Source organism: Palaemon carinicauda, chromosome 19 (assembly GCF_036898095.1).
Source record: "Palaemon carinicauda isolate YSFRI2023 chromosome 19, ASM3689809v2, whole genome shotgun sequence".
Taxonomy (NCBI): Eukaryota; Metazoa; Arthropoda; class Malacostraca; order Decapoda; family Palaemonidae; genus Palaemon; species Palaemon carinicauda.
In genome coordinates this window covers 9443898-9457628 of record NC_090743.1, presented here as the reverse complement: position 1 = coordinate 9457628, position 13731 = coordinate 9443898, and the positions used below count along the sequence as shown (strand labels likewise).

Below are 13731 nucleotides of genomic sequence, written 5' to 3'. Positions count from 1 at the left end.
TCATTATTCTATATTTTATTTAGTCATTTTTATTTTATCACTAATACTCGTAGTATTAAAGTAATATAAAGTTATTTAATTTAATGTTTTTATTCTCTTTTTCAAGTTAATGGAGTTGCTTTGTATTAAAAGTTATAGTAGCGGCCTTTTCAAAAAGTAATGTGGCAGATTTAGTAAACTCACTACCTTAATTCAAGTTCTAATTAGTGACATTCCCTTTCTCGCACAGATTGTATACGTTGGCTATTTTTCCTTTTCAGTTTTTATATTTCATATTCAGATGATGCTTTACTTATATTAATTGTTACCTCAGTAATAAATATGGAGATTTATACTGTCCTTCTATAGTTATAAAGAGATACTGAAATGGTCTGAAGTTCAGAATACCTGCGAAATGAAGACATATTCAGTTGTTAGTCAGTTAAGCAAGCCATGAAAATAGTTCTGTCATAGTAACTAAAAGGTAAAAATTTACATAGAAAATTAGTCAAATTAAGAAAATAAAAAAAAATGCTCACATCTGTTAAGAATGACAAAGATTGTCGAATGTCGTTTTTTAATGAATGAAATATACAGTATACTATACATAAGATGTTTACAAAATTGTCCTTTTCGATGACTAAAATAATACCTTATTGTATGGAGCGTATAACCGATAATTGGATATGCTAACTTAGTGCCACTGAATTTGGGTGTTTTTAAGGAGGCAGATTAGAAATTGTCTTAGGGCTAAAAGATAGTACCGGTATATGACCCACAAAACATTTTATACGAGTATCCACTATAGTTCGTAAATGATTTGTTGTTGTTGTTGTTGTTGTTGTTGATTACCTTGGCTATGATACAGGAAGAATATCAGGATGTCGTTCGTGTGAATATATAGATTATGATTATATTACATTATCAGTAGCAACATTATCATATTCTTCCTCCAGGGTAAACAAATTTCCTGATCTGTATCACCATTACATTAAGTGACTTTCATCTAGTTGATATTCTTCAAGAGAACCCAATAGAAAAGGTTTGCGATTATTTAGAAATTGAGATAGACTTTAAGAGCCAGCATTCATATTATTGCCCGCAATGGACGATCCACCATATCCTCAAGGTTTCTACGGAAATTTGGGGCTTTTGAAATGCTAAGTCACTTGATAAATTCAAGGCGGCATGATGATACTGAAATTGATTATATACGTGAATTATTTCTATGGATTTGGAGTCTATTTTAAATTATTTTAATGAGTTTGAAAATATACTTTTAAAGTTAACAAGTCATAAAGAAATTTATGGAACTGCGATAATGTGTAACACTGAGGAAGTAAATAGATCAATTTTGGTGATGAATGTGTTTTTGATGAAAATGAAGGTTAAGATGGCAAGGTATTCAAATGCCGAGTCGCTGAATGTTAAGGCAAGGTAAGGTTTTCGACTGATAGATGGCGAAGAAATACTGAACTCTTTTTTATGAATAACACTAATGATAATGATAACAACCATATTATATTTGAAAACGGTTGATACTGAGTTCTTTTATATGGAAGGAAGCATAGACGCTTATTTGGTCGAATGTTTTAGCACTATTACTCCCAAAAATCTCTGTTGATTGACTAGTAGAAGTAGCTAACAATCATAACAGCAGTATATTCATTAACACAGAAAATGAACAAACAAATTTACATATTGTGGGCAATGCAGAAACATAAGTGATTTTCAAATAATGCTTTCGTAAAGCTACATTTTTCTTTCCTATTGGAATATACATTTTAGAAATTATGAAGGTACCCTTTATAAACCATAATTCATTGAGGATCGTGAGAGGGAGGAGGCTATTTTTTGTATTAGTGATAACACATACTGTATATATTCATGTGGATGAACAGAGTTGATGATGGTTTTGGTATGTGGAGAGAATGGGAGAAGGGAATTGACAAACAGGTTAGAATAACTGATTTTTTTTTTAGGAGCAAATATGAATTTTCACATATGAAGGGATGACAAGTTCTAGATATCAAAATTAAGATGGGCGTTATAGATGCCTAATCGTAATGTAACAGAGCTTCCATGAACAGTTGTTTAAATTGGAATTTGAGATATTATATCAGCATGATTGACAGCTTCCAAAGACCACTAACAAGATTATGATGGGGCAAATCTTATCAGCTGGTATGGCAGCTTTCAATGAACACTATTAATTGCCAGTATTAACAGCTTCCAAGGAAATAGACTGAGGTAACAGTATATTGGGAGGAGAGTGATGGAAATGGAGGTACAGGGAAGGAGAAGGCGAGGGAGACCTAAGCGAAAGTGGATGGACTGTATCAAGGATGGCCTTCGATCAAAGGGATTAACCGGTGATGAAGTGTGGGACAGAGGTAGATGGAGAAAGCTAGCCAGAAACATCGACTCCATAAAAGTGGGAAAAGATGCAGACAAAGAGGAAGAAGAAGAACAGCTTCCAAGGACCACTATCAAGATAGGAATGGGAGATGTCATATCAGCAATAATGATAGATTCATGGGTAAACTATCAGCCAGCAGGAATGACAATTTCTGAACACCCGTACTAAGATTGGAATTGGATATGCCATATCAACTGAAATGGTATCTTCCAATGACCTCAAAGAAGACTGGGAGGGTGATATAATATCAACAGAAAGGACAACTTACAATGACGAAAGTGAAGCTTAGAGTGGATGTCATAAAGGACCGTTGTCATGATTAGAATGACAGACATCATATCCGAAGGCTAGCACAGCTTCCAATGACAACTTGAAGATTGGAATGTATGACATCAGATCAGAATAAATGAGTTTTCAAAGTCCACCTAAAAGAGGGGATTCTATGAAGATTGTAATGACATCACCTCAGCAGGAAGGGTCGCTGCCAATGACTACCATCAAAATTGGATAAGGTTATGTAATATCAGTAGAAAATACAGCTTCCAAAGACCACTGTCAATCAGAATGGATGATTGTTTCCCAGGGCTACTATTAATCTAAGGAATAACAGCTTCCAGTAAACTCTGTGCAGAAATGAAAACTTACAGTGACCTCTGTGAAGCTTGGAATGTGATATGTCACATCAGCAGGAATGTCAGCTTTGAAGGACCTCTGTCCGGATGGAATAGAATATGTCATATTAACATTAATGGCAGTTTTCAAGGATCACTATCAGGATTGAAATGGAAAATGCCATATCATTAGGAAGGATGCCTCACAAGACCACTATTAATATTGAGATAAAGTCATACCAGTAGGGAGAAAAACTTACAATAATCTTAATGAAGATTAGAATGGGTGATGTAATATCAACATGAATTGCAGATTCCAACTACTGAAAAGATTTGAATGGGTAGTAGAAACAAGAATGACACATTCCAAGGACTACTATCAATATTGGAATGGAAGATGTCATATTGGGAGTAATAACACTTCCCAGGAACTATTGAGAAGATTATAATTGGAAATGTCATATCAGCAGAAATGGCTGGTTCTAAAGATGTCGCATTGGCAGGAATCACAGTTCACAAAAACTGCTATGAACATAGGAATGGCGGATGTTAAAGAAGTAGAAAACAAATTCCAAGAAAACTGTGAAGATTGGAATTGGAGATATTTTATCTTTAGGAATGACAACTTTCAGTGGCCACTATCAATGTTGGAATGAGGGATATATTCCAGGAGGAATGACGCCTTCCATTGACCACAACATAGATGGGAATGGGAGATATCATATCGACACGAAAGGTTATGTACTTTTGTTATTTTACCTTTTGTGGTAACTGTAAGGATCAAGATATCAATTGTTTAGAATGATTTTACAAACGACAATTTAAACATTCGCAAATATAGGAACCGTTTAATGTACAAAGCTGAATTACGAAAACAAAACATTAATATTTTTTTTAAACTAGAGGATACGTTTTTATTTTTAGGGTTAGTCATTAAGTCATGTTTTGGTTCATTTATTGCCTTAGTTTTTTCTCTTTGAAAGTGAATTGAGGATAAAGGTATAAAGGAGATCTGTCTCAACTCTGGATGTACTCGAGTGTTTCACTGTCCGTGGTTCCTAATTAATTTCGTTTGCTTGGCTATTATATTGGTTTGCTTTGCCAACTTAGTATTATTTTCAAGTGTTTTGTTTGCTTTCCCCATATTTGGCTTGTTACATTTTATTTCCCAAATGGAATTTTATACAAACTAATGCCATCTTTCATCTCTTAATTTCCTCTATTTTGTGCTTACATGAAATGTTGGACATTGTTTGTTGATAATTTTGCTAATGTCTAAACCTGGTTTTGATTGAGAGGATAACTGATCAATGCTGTATTTGTACCTTCTATCAATATCCAATATCGGGAGCTGATGACAAAGTGACATTACTCAACATACAGTGTTTTGATTTTATATTTACCTCCGCCAACTAAGTTGGGAGGAGGTTGTGTTTTCGCCCCTGTTTGTCTGTTTGTTTGTGAACTTCTTGACCACAATTTTACTCATAGAGTAGTGAAACTTTCAATGATTAGTTTTGAAAGTCCTATGTCAAACCCCAAGTTCGCACATGGTTGCCATACCAACTTCAAATACGCCTACGGTCTAAACTGATTCTGGTTTCGAGGAATGAACAGCGTGGCGGAGGTCTGCACTCTCAATGTGCTTTTATAGGTGTCAGTATAATTACCCTAATTTCTACTGACAAAACTGACGTAGATCATCTATCTAGGTATACCATAGTTGGGGTAATCTTTTTGAAATGCTTTAGTCTGCCTTCCAAGGTTGTTATGTTTGATACGACTGAACTTTTACTCCTTTAAAATCCTTTAAATTTATTCTTTGCATCACAAATTGTGCACGTGCATACAAATAATTTGAAAGAAGGTCTTTGGTGTTAAATGGGTCTCCAAGAAAATGCTTTTCATATTCCGAGTTGGGGGATTTTTTTTTTAGTTTCCTATTCTACTCCTCTCCAGACATATGTAGCAACCTTTTGAGATAGTAGACAACAACAGTTATTGTCTTAACAACATATATTCCATGAGATCCATCTGCTATAGACGCAAGTATTGGCACAATTTTAAATGAAATACAGAATGGTTGCATTTGGATGTTTGAAGACTTGTATGAAAAAGCTTAAATGATCATTCTATTTCTTTGGCTAACAAAATATAATATCATACCAACAGAATAAGCAATTTTAAAGTAAATTTCATTGTTGATTTCTTGATAAGGTTGTTATTTATTCCATTAAGTCCCAATGGTGAACCATGTAATTTTGATGATACAGTATGATATTAAGTTCAGAAAATTTCTAAAGCTGGGTTTAAAGGACCCAAATTTTATTCTAGAATATCCTTTCTTTCTGTTCAATTTATGATGAACTCAAAAGATATTGGCGAGTGATCTTAAAGATAATGAGTAGTGTAGGCCTAAAAAAGATATCCCCATTCAAATGTTTTGGTAGCCGAATGTCTTTGAGGGGGGGGAGGAGATATGAGACATTCCAGAAACTATAAGAAAACTCTGTTTCTAAAACTTTGGGGATACTGTATTCTTGTATATCTGGGGTGTACTTATTGCCAGTAATGTTTACTATATTACTATAATGTTACATTGTAACCTGGATAGTTAGACTGGAATCAAAGTAGATAAATTGTAGTTTACAATTATGGTAAAGAAGTAAAGAAGTACTTGCTAGAACTTCTGATGCAAGAAAAAGGCTTTTCCTACCTAAGGTATCTTTAACTACATTGTACTTTCAGTCTGATTTTATTTAGTTTATTAAGTAATTATACTGAACTGGCCATTTTGTAAAAAGAGGCCATAAAAGTGTAGAGATAAATATTATGAGCATTGTAAGTAGCAGTCTTCAACTTATCTACTGATGGCTGTTGTTTCTAGAATGAAATTTTCATATCTTTCAAAGAAGGGGAAGAACCACCAACTCTTGAATATATGTTGGACTGTGTTAATAGTTGTAACCCTTTTTAGGGGAATAAGAACTATTACCAACGTGGAAATCAACTTTCTTTTGTAATTCAAAAGTTAGTTGTCAATATTGTGAAGGCAACACAATCTCATTGTAAAAAATTTGCAGTCAACCGTTACTGGTTTTTAAGTGATTTTGCTAGAGAACTGGGGCAGCATTAGTTCATCTGAAGAATTTAGAACTTAAGTTTCTTCAATTCACTCCCTCCTTTATTCTTATTTTATAAAATAGTTTGGTCGCATACCAATATATTGATTAATTACAGCCACGTCTTAAATATTTTTGGGGGTTAACTGTCCCATCCATCCATATACCAAGGCACTTCCCCCAATTTTGGGGGGTAGCCGACATCAACAAGAAACAAAACAAAAAAGGGGACCTCTACTCTCTACGTTCCTCCAGCCTAACCAGGGACTCAGCCGAGTTCAGCTGGTACTGCTAGGGTGCCACAGCCCAACCTCCCACATTTTCCACCACAGATGAAGCTTCATACTGCTGAGTCCCCTACTGCTGCTACCTCCGCGGTCATCTAAGGCACCGGAGGAAGCTGCAGGGCCTACCGGAACTGCGTCACATTCGCTCGCCATTCATTCCTATTTCTAGCACGCTCTCTTGCCTCTCTCACATCTATCCTCCTATCACCCAGAGCTTTCTTCACACCATCCATCCACCCAAACCTTGGCCTTCCTCTTGTACTTCTCCCATCAACTCTTGCATTCATCAGCTTCTTTAGCAGACAGCCACTTTCCATTCTCTCAACATGGCCAAACCTCCTCAACACATTCATATCCACTCTAGCCGCTAACTCATTTCTTACACCCGTTCTCACCCTCACCACTTCGTTCCTAACCCTATCTACTCGAGATACACCAGCCCTACTCCTCAGACACTTCATCTCAAACACATTCAATTTCTGTCTCTCCATCACTTTCATTCCCCACAACTCCGATCCATGCATCACAGTTGGTACAATCACTATCTCATATAGAACTCTCTTTACATTCATGCCCAACCCTCTATTTTTTACTACTCACTTAACTGCCCCCAACACTTTGCAACCTTCATTGACTCTCTGACGTACATCTGCTTCCACTCCACCATTTGGTGCAACAACAGACCCCAAGTACTTAAACTGATCCACCTCCTCAAGTAACTCTCCATTCAACGTGACATTCAACCTTGCACCACCTTCCCTTCTCGTACATCTCATAACCTTACTCTTACCCACATTAACTCTCAACTTCCTTCTCTCACACACCCTTCCAAATTCTGTCACTAGTCGGTCAAGCTTCTCTTCTGTGTCTGCTACCAGTACAGTATCATCCGCAAACAACAACTGATTTACCTCCCATTCATGATCATTCTCGCCTACCAGTTTTAATTCTCGTCCAAGCACTCGAGCATTCACCTCTCTCACCACTCCATCAACATACAAGTTAAACAACCACGGCGGCATCACACATCCCTGTCTCAGCCCCACTCTCACCGGAAACCAATCGCTCACTTCATTTCCTATTCTAACACATGCTTTACTACCCTTGTAGAAACTTTTCACTGCTTGCAACAACCTTCCACCAACTCCATATAACCTCATCACATTCCACATTGCTTCCCTATCAACTCTATCATATGCTTTCTCCAGATCCATAAATGCAACATACACCTCCTTACCTTTTGCTAAATATTTCTCGCATATCTGCCTAACTGTAAAAATCTGATTCATACAACCCCTACCTCTTCTAAAACCACCCTGTACTTCCAAGATTGCATTCTCTGTTTTATCCTTAATCCTATTAATCAGTACTCTACCATACACTTTTCCAACTACACTCAACAAACTAATACCTCTTGAATTACAACACTCATGCATATCTCCCTTGCCCTTATATAGTGGTACAATACATGCACAGACCCAATCTACTGGTACCATTGACAACACAAAACACACATTAAACAATCTCACCAACAATTCAAGTACAGTCACACCCCCTTCCTTCAACATCTCAGCTTTCACACCATCCATACCAGATGCTTTTCCTACTCTCGTTTCACCTAGTGCTCTCCTCACTTCCTCTATTGTAATCTCTCTCTCATTCTCATCTCCCATCACTGGCACCTCAACACCTGGAACAGCAATTATATCTGCCTCCCTATTATCCTCAACATTCAGCAAACTTTCAAAATATTCCGCCCACCTTTTCCTTGCCTCCTCTCCTTTGAACAACCTTCCATTTCCATCTTTCACTGTCTCTTCAATTCTTGAGCCAGCCTTCCTTACTCTCTTCACCTCTTTCCAAAACTTCTTCTTATTCTCTTCATATGACTGACCCAGTCCCTGACCCCACCTCAGGTCAGCTGCCCTCTTTGCCTCACGTACCTTGCGCTTTACTTCCACCTTTTTCTCTCTATATTTTTCATACTTCTCTATACTATTACTCTGCAGCCATTCTTCAAAAGCCCTCTTTTTCTCTTCCACTTTTACCTTCACTCCTTCATTCCACCATTCACTGCCCTTCCTCATGCTGCCTCCAACCACCTTCTTGCCACATACATCACTTGCAATCCCAACAAAATTTTCTTTTGCTAACTTCCACTCCTCCTCTAAATTACCAGTTTCTCTTACTCTCACCTCGTCATATGCCATTTTCAACCTTTCCTGATATTTACTTTTTACATCCGGTTAACTGTACATCTGATTAAACCAAAACCATATTTATATGAAAGTAAAGTGCTTTATTGTCTTCTCAACTTCCATTTTCTATGTCATTCTTACCTCATATTGATTTTACAATTGAAATCCAATATGTACAGTTGATTACACCATTTACTCTAACTTCGGCTATGTTGAAGACTGAATGTTTATTTTTTTTTTAACAGTCATTCTGAAGTCCAATCGGCAGTTAATGTTCCGGCTGTTCTTTCCCATGTCTCTTAGTGTCATCTTATTCACATACACTATAAAATTTGGAAATTTCATGATACTAACAGTTATAAGACTCATGGACTTGAAATATCCAAATTTTTATGCTTAAGTGGGTAAATTTTTGATTGGTTATATTTTTGCCTCAACGCTTACATAACCAGGCCTCTTGATATTTATAACTAGTAGCTAAAACTCTTACGACCCTGATTAGTTTTAGTAGGAAGCTCAGCTGTTCTACCAACAACAATCTAAAGGGATAATGATAAATATCCAGACTAACGACCAACCAGGTCATCTTCTGAAAACTACAAATGTATTTTGTCTCCAATTCGGCCACAACTTTACCATTGCCATGCCTACTTTTAAACTTCTTCAGCTTCTTTTTGCTCCCTGCTGACTGAAACTGGCAGATATCAGTTTCATGACCTTTGAAATTTTTTCTTAATTTTTCTTGGAATATTAACCATTTAGCACCAATAACCCTAGGGTCGTATACAAAGGAATGGCACGTGTTGAAAGGGTTTGTGTATCACCATGATCAGCAAAGCTGTAGCCTACTAGCCAGGGTCACCCATACTAGGTTGGTATGCTGTGACGGATTAGACTAAAGTATCCCACCACCACCAATTCGCAATTGGCCAGCGTGGTGGTGATAGCTGGCTAAACCCCAGACATGATTAACGACATGTCAGAGTCCTTTGTCCTGCAGTGGACTAGAAAGGGCTGCATTTGTTGTTATATATATATATATATATATATATATATATATATACATACACATACATAAATATATATATACATACACATACATAAATATATATATATATATATATATATATATATATATATATATACAGTATATATATAAATACATACGCATACAGAAATATATATATATATATATATATATATATATATATATATATATATATATATATATATATATATATATATATTACTATCACTCGTGATTTAAATCAATGTAAATATCAACCACAATGGCATTTATTATCGAATTCTATCTTTGGGAATATAAATACACTGGAAATTCTTGTATGATAAATGCTGCTGGCTGGGCAGAGATTCGAACCTATTCATCTTAGCCAAAACCATGCCAGCAGGGACTCGACCAATCAAGCTATCAAGAGAGATAGAGATTTGAACCTATGCCTCTTTGCTGAAACCATGCCAGCAGGGATTCTACCAATCGAGCTATCAAGAGAGATATATCACTCTTGGTAGCCAACCATAAGCCTCCAACTACTAAACTTTGTTAGGCTGTCTCCATCTTCCTGCAGGTGTTGGCTTGCATCCACAAAGTCAACGGCATTGCAGAACTCACTCACTCCACTCCAGAAGGTGAGAACACATCCTTAGATCTACTCTGCACTGCTCCCAGAACTAATGGGTCTAAACTGGTGGAGGGTTCCCCAAGGAAGGTGGAATCACAGATTTCTGTGATGAAGGACTTCCTCAAACTAAACAACTCCTTGAGAATACTTCCTCCTCTGTTTGTCAGACAGCAGAAATATTACGATATTCTGACGGATATTCCTAATCCCCTGTCAATAGACTGAGGGGTATTGGCCATGACCCAAGGCTTGTCCCTGTGTAAGTTGGCTTCGCAACCAGTCGCCTTTGCTTCAAGCGACGCCCTAGTGATGGAGAGATTTTAAATGGCAACCCTTCAGGCCTCTTCATGGATGGACCATTAAAGGCTGCTCATGAATGGCAGGGGTAAGGGACATTGACACTATCCTAGATAATAGAACAAAGCCATAGAAACTGACTAAATATACATATGATCAGCGCCCAAGCCCCATCTCCATCCAAGCTAGGACCAGGGAGTGCCAGGCAATTGCTGCTGATGACCCTACAAGTAGATCTATGGGCTCCCCGAAACCCCTCCATCATCCTTAGCTCTCAAGGATGGTGAGGATGCAAACCCTACAGGAAACTATTGAGCTTGTGTGGGACTTGCACCCTTGTCCGGCGATCGTCAGGCAGAGGCGTTTCCAATAGGCCAGAATATCACCAAGAGACCTCCCAACCGAGACAATCCTTTCAAGGGAAAGGCTACAGAGATAGGGGAGGCAGAAGCAACACACAAGAAAAACTATCCGCAATTGGGGGGTTGCATTTTCCCTGCAATACCACCAACTCGGGTGACAGCATTGGAAGAGCCAAGGACCCGAATCTTTGACAGTACGTGTCCTTTGTACAGGGTACGTTGTACCTTTCCCCAGTTTTCCCGTCCCCTGATTTGTCACCTGTCAAGTCCCCCACCCCTCACCAAGGAATTGGTGAAGGACATTGCCTTTCAGGTGGAAGTCTCTTTGATTTTAGAGAAAGGTGCTCTTCAAGAAGTTGTAGATGGATCCTGAGGCTTTTTCAGTCAATTCTTACTTGTAGTAAGGGCTTCTGGAGGTTAGAGACCAGTCATAGATCTCTCTGTTCTGAACGAGATTATCCATCCAACTGCATTCAGGATGCAGACTGCTGCCATGGTCAGACAGGAGACTTTATGATCACAGTGAAACTGACAGACTCGTACGTCCAGATTCTGGGTCACCCCTCCTCAAGGAAGTACCTGAGATTCCATCTGCACAGTAGGTTATACTAGTTCCAAATGCTGTGCTTCAGCTTATTAACAGTACCTCAGATGTTCACGAGAGTGTTCACACGAGTTTCAGCCTGAGCCAACGCCAACAGCATCCATCTCCTCCGCTATCTGGATGACTGGCTGATTCTGGCGCATTCGGTGGAGACCCTTTTCCTACACAAAGACATGCTTCTCGAGTTTTGCCACGAACTGGGGATCATGGTAAATTTCAAGAAGTTATCTCTGCAACCAAATCAGGATCTGGTGTACCTGGGAATGCACATCGATTCGAATGGGAAAGATATTTTCATCTCAGAACAGTATGTAAAAGATCAAAGGATTGACTTTTCCCCTTTCTCTTGCAGATGTTGCTGCTAGCCCATCTGTGGCAGCGACTATTGGGGCACATAGGTTTCTTAGAATGCTTATTACCCAATGTGAACACCTGGTCCCAAAATTATGAATTCTCTGGAGAAACCAGTCCTGATAGAACCGACACACAGGAAGGACTTATGATAATGGATGCAAGACTTCAATCCTCATCAAGGTGTCCTCCTTCTTTCCCCCCTTCCGGGCATGAAGCACTTCATGAACGCATTACAGGAGGGATGGTGCACTCATCTGCTTCAGCACATAGTCTGGCACCAATCGTTAAAGCCACATGAACCTCGTAGAATTGAAGGTCGCCTTTCTAGCCTTCAAAACATCCAACTTCTCCTTACAGGTAAATCAGTAGTGCTGATGAGGGACAACACTGCATTGGTGGCTTACCTGAACAAACAGGAGGTGCTTTTTCGTTGCAATTCTGCCATCTAGCTGTCGAGATTCTGAGATTGACAGAGGACAAGCAGATCTCACTTAAACCCCAGTTTATTCCAGGCAAGAACATCCTTGCGGACAACCTCTACTGAAAGACACAGATAGATGGAGAAAGTGAAATCCTCATCTAACCTAATTATGACACTCATAGATCCACTATAGCAACACGCAAAGTGATATTAGGACTTTCTACTGCTCCTATGGAGGTTTTGAGGGCGTTGTCCCCCTCACATGACCTTTTTCGTCAACCTCACGTGAAGATATACCACAGAGGAGTCGCATCCCTGCGATGTTACCCCTAGAGGTTATCCACCATCTCTTCACTCAGAGAGGCTTTTTTTTTCAACCAGGAAAAGATGCTCAGGTACCTCAAGAAGCCCTGTATCGTTGTCTATCAGGTGAAGTGGGGCATCTTCTGGGGCTAGTGTAGTGGAAAGGGTGTCTCTCCTTTCATTGCCGCTATTCCTTTAATTGCCGAGTTTTTATTGTATCTCCGAAAGGAAAAACTCTGCTCAGTCTCAGTGGTAAAAGGCTATTGCTTAGCCTTGAGCCAGATCTTTAGACTGAAAGAGGTTCCTTTGCCGTCCTTGGCAGAATTGTCTATGCTCATACGGAACTTTGAGTTATCTTGCCCTCAGCCGGAGTTGAGACCTCCTCCTTGGAATGTGGTTAACGTCCTCTGTGCTCTGAAGAAAGCTCCCTACGAACCATTGCATTGCACTTCAGACCGAGACCTTACCCTCAAGACAGTATCCCTCCTTGCTCTTGCTTCTGCAAAAAGGGTGAGTGAGGATCATGGTCTCTCCTACAACATTGACCATCAATGATACAATGAATTCCCCTGCAAGTATTCTCGCTAGTTCGTTTGTTTGATCGTTCGTTCGTTCGTTCAGATTACCTGGAGCTTATCTCTAAATGTCATAGCCCCCCCCCCCCACAAACTCTAGCTCTCCATGGTTATCAAGTCCCTTTAGTCCGGGGTTGAGCCCCTGAACATTGCAATCCCTACTTAACTTTTTTTTATTTAACAGAACTAGATGTATAGTAGAAAATTTGGCTGAGTGGTCACGTGCCATTGGCTTTGCTTTTTCAGAATACAAGATGGCAGCCGTACGTTAAGTTGTTATAACTTCTGCTGTAAGTACAATACTATGCTGGTGTCTATATGTATGGTTCTAAGGTCAAAGAATCTAATTTTGTTGTTATTTTAACCTTTAGGTCAATTTTGGTGATGTAAATCCAAGTTTAGAGGAAAGGTGCTAATTGAAAATTATACAGTATACTATAGGATATTACTATAAGAGGCACAATCTGAGAAGGGATTGTCTTTTCTAAGATACAAAGATATTATTATATGATATACATTGTTAAATAAAACATACAATTGGACATGAACTAAATAA

The 13731-nt window shown here is 38.6% G+C and overlaps 1 protein-coding gene across 2 annotated transcripts in view; it reads right to left on the bottom strand.

The window, feature by feature from the left end:
- LOC137658435 (uncharacterized) overlaps positions 1-13731 on the bottom strand; it is a 92980-nt gene that overhangs the window by 32168 nt on the left and 47081 nt on the right. The gene's annotated exons all lie outside the window — the stretch shown is intronic.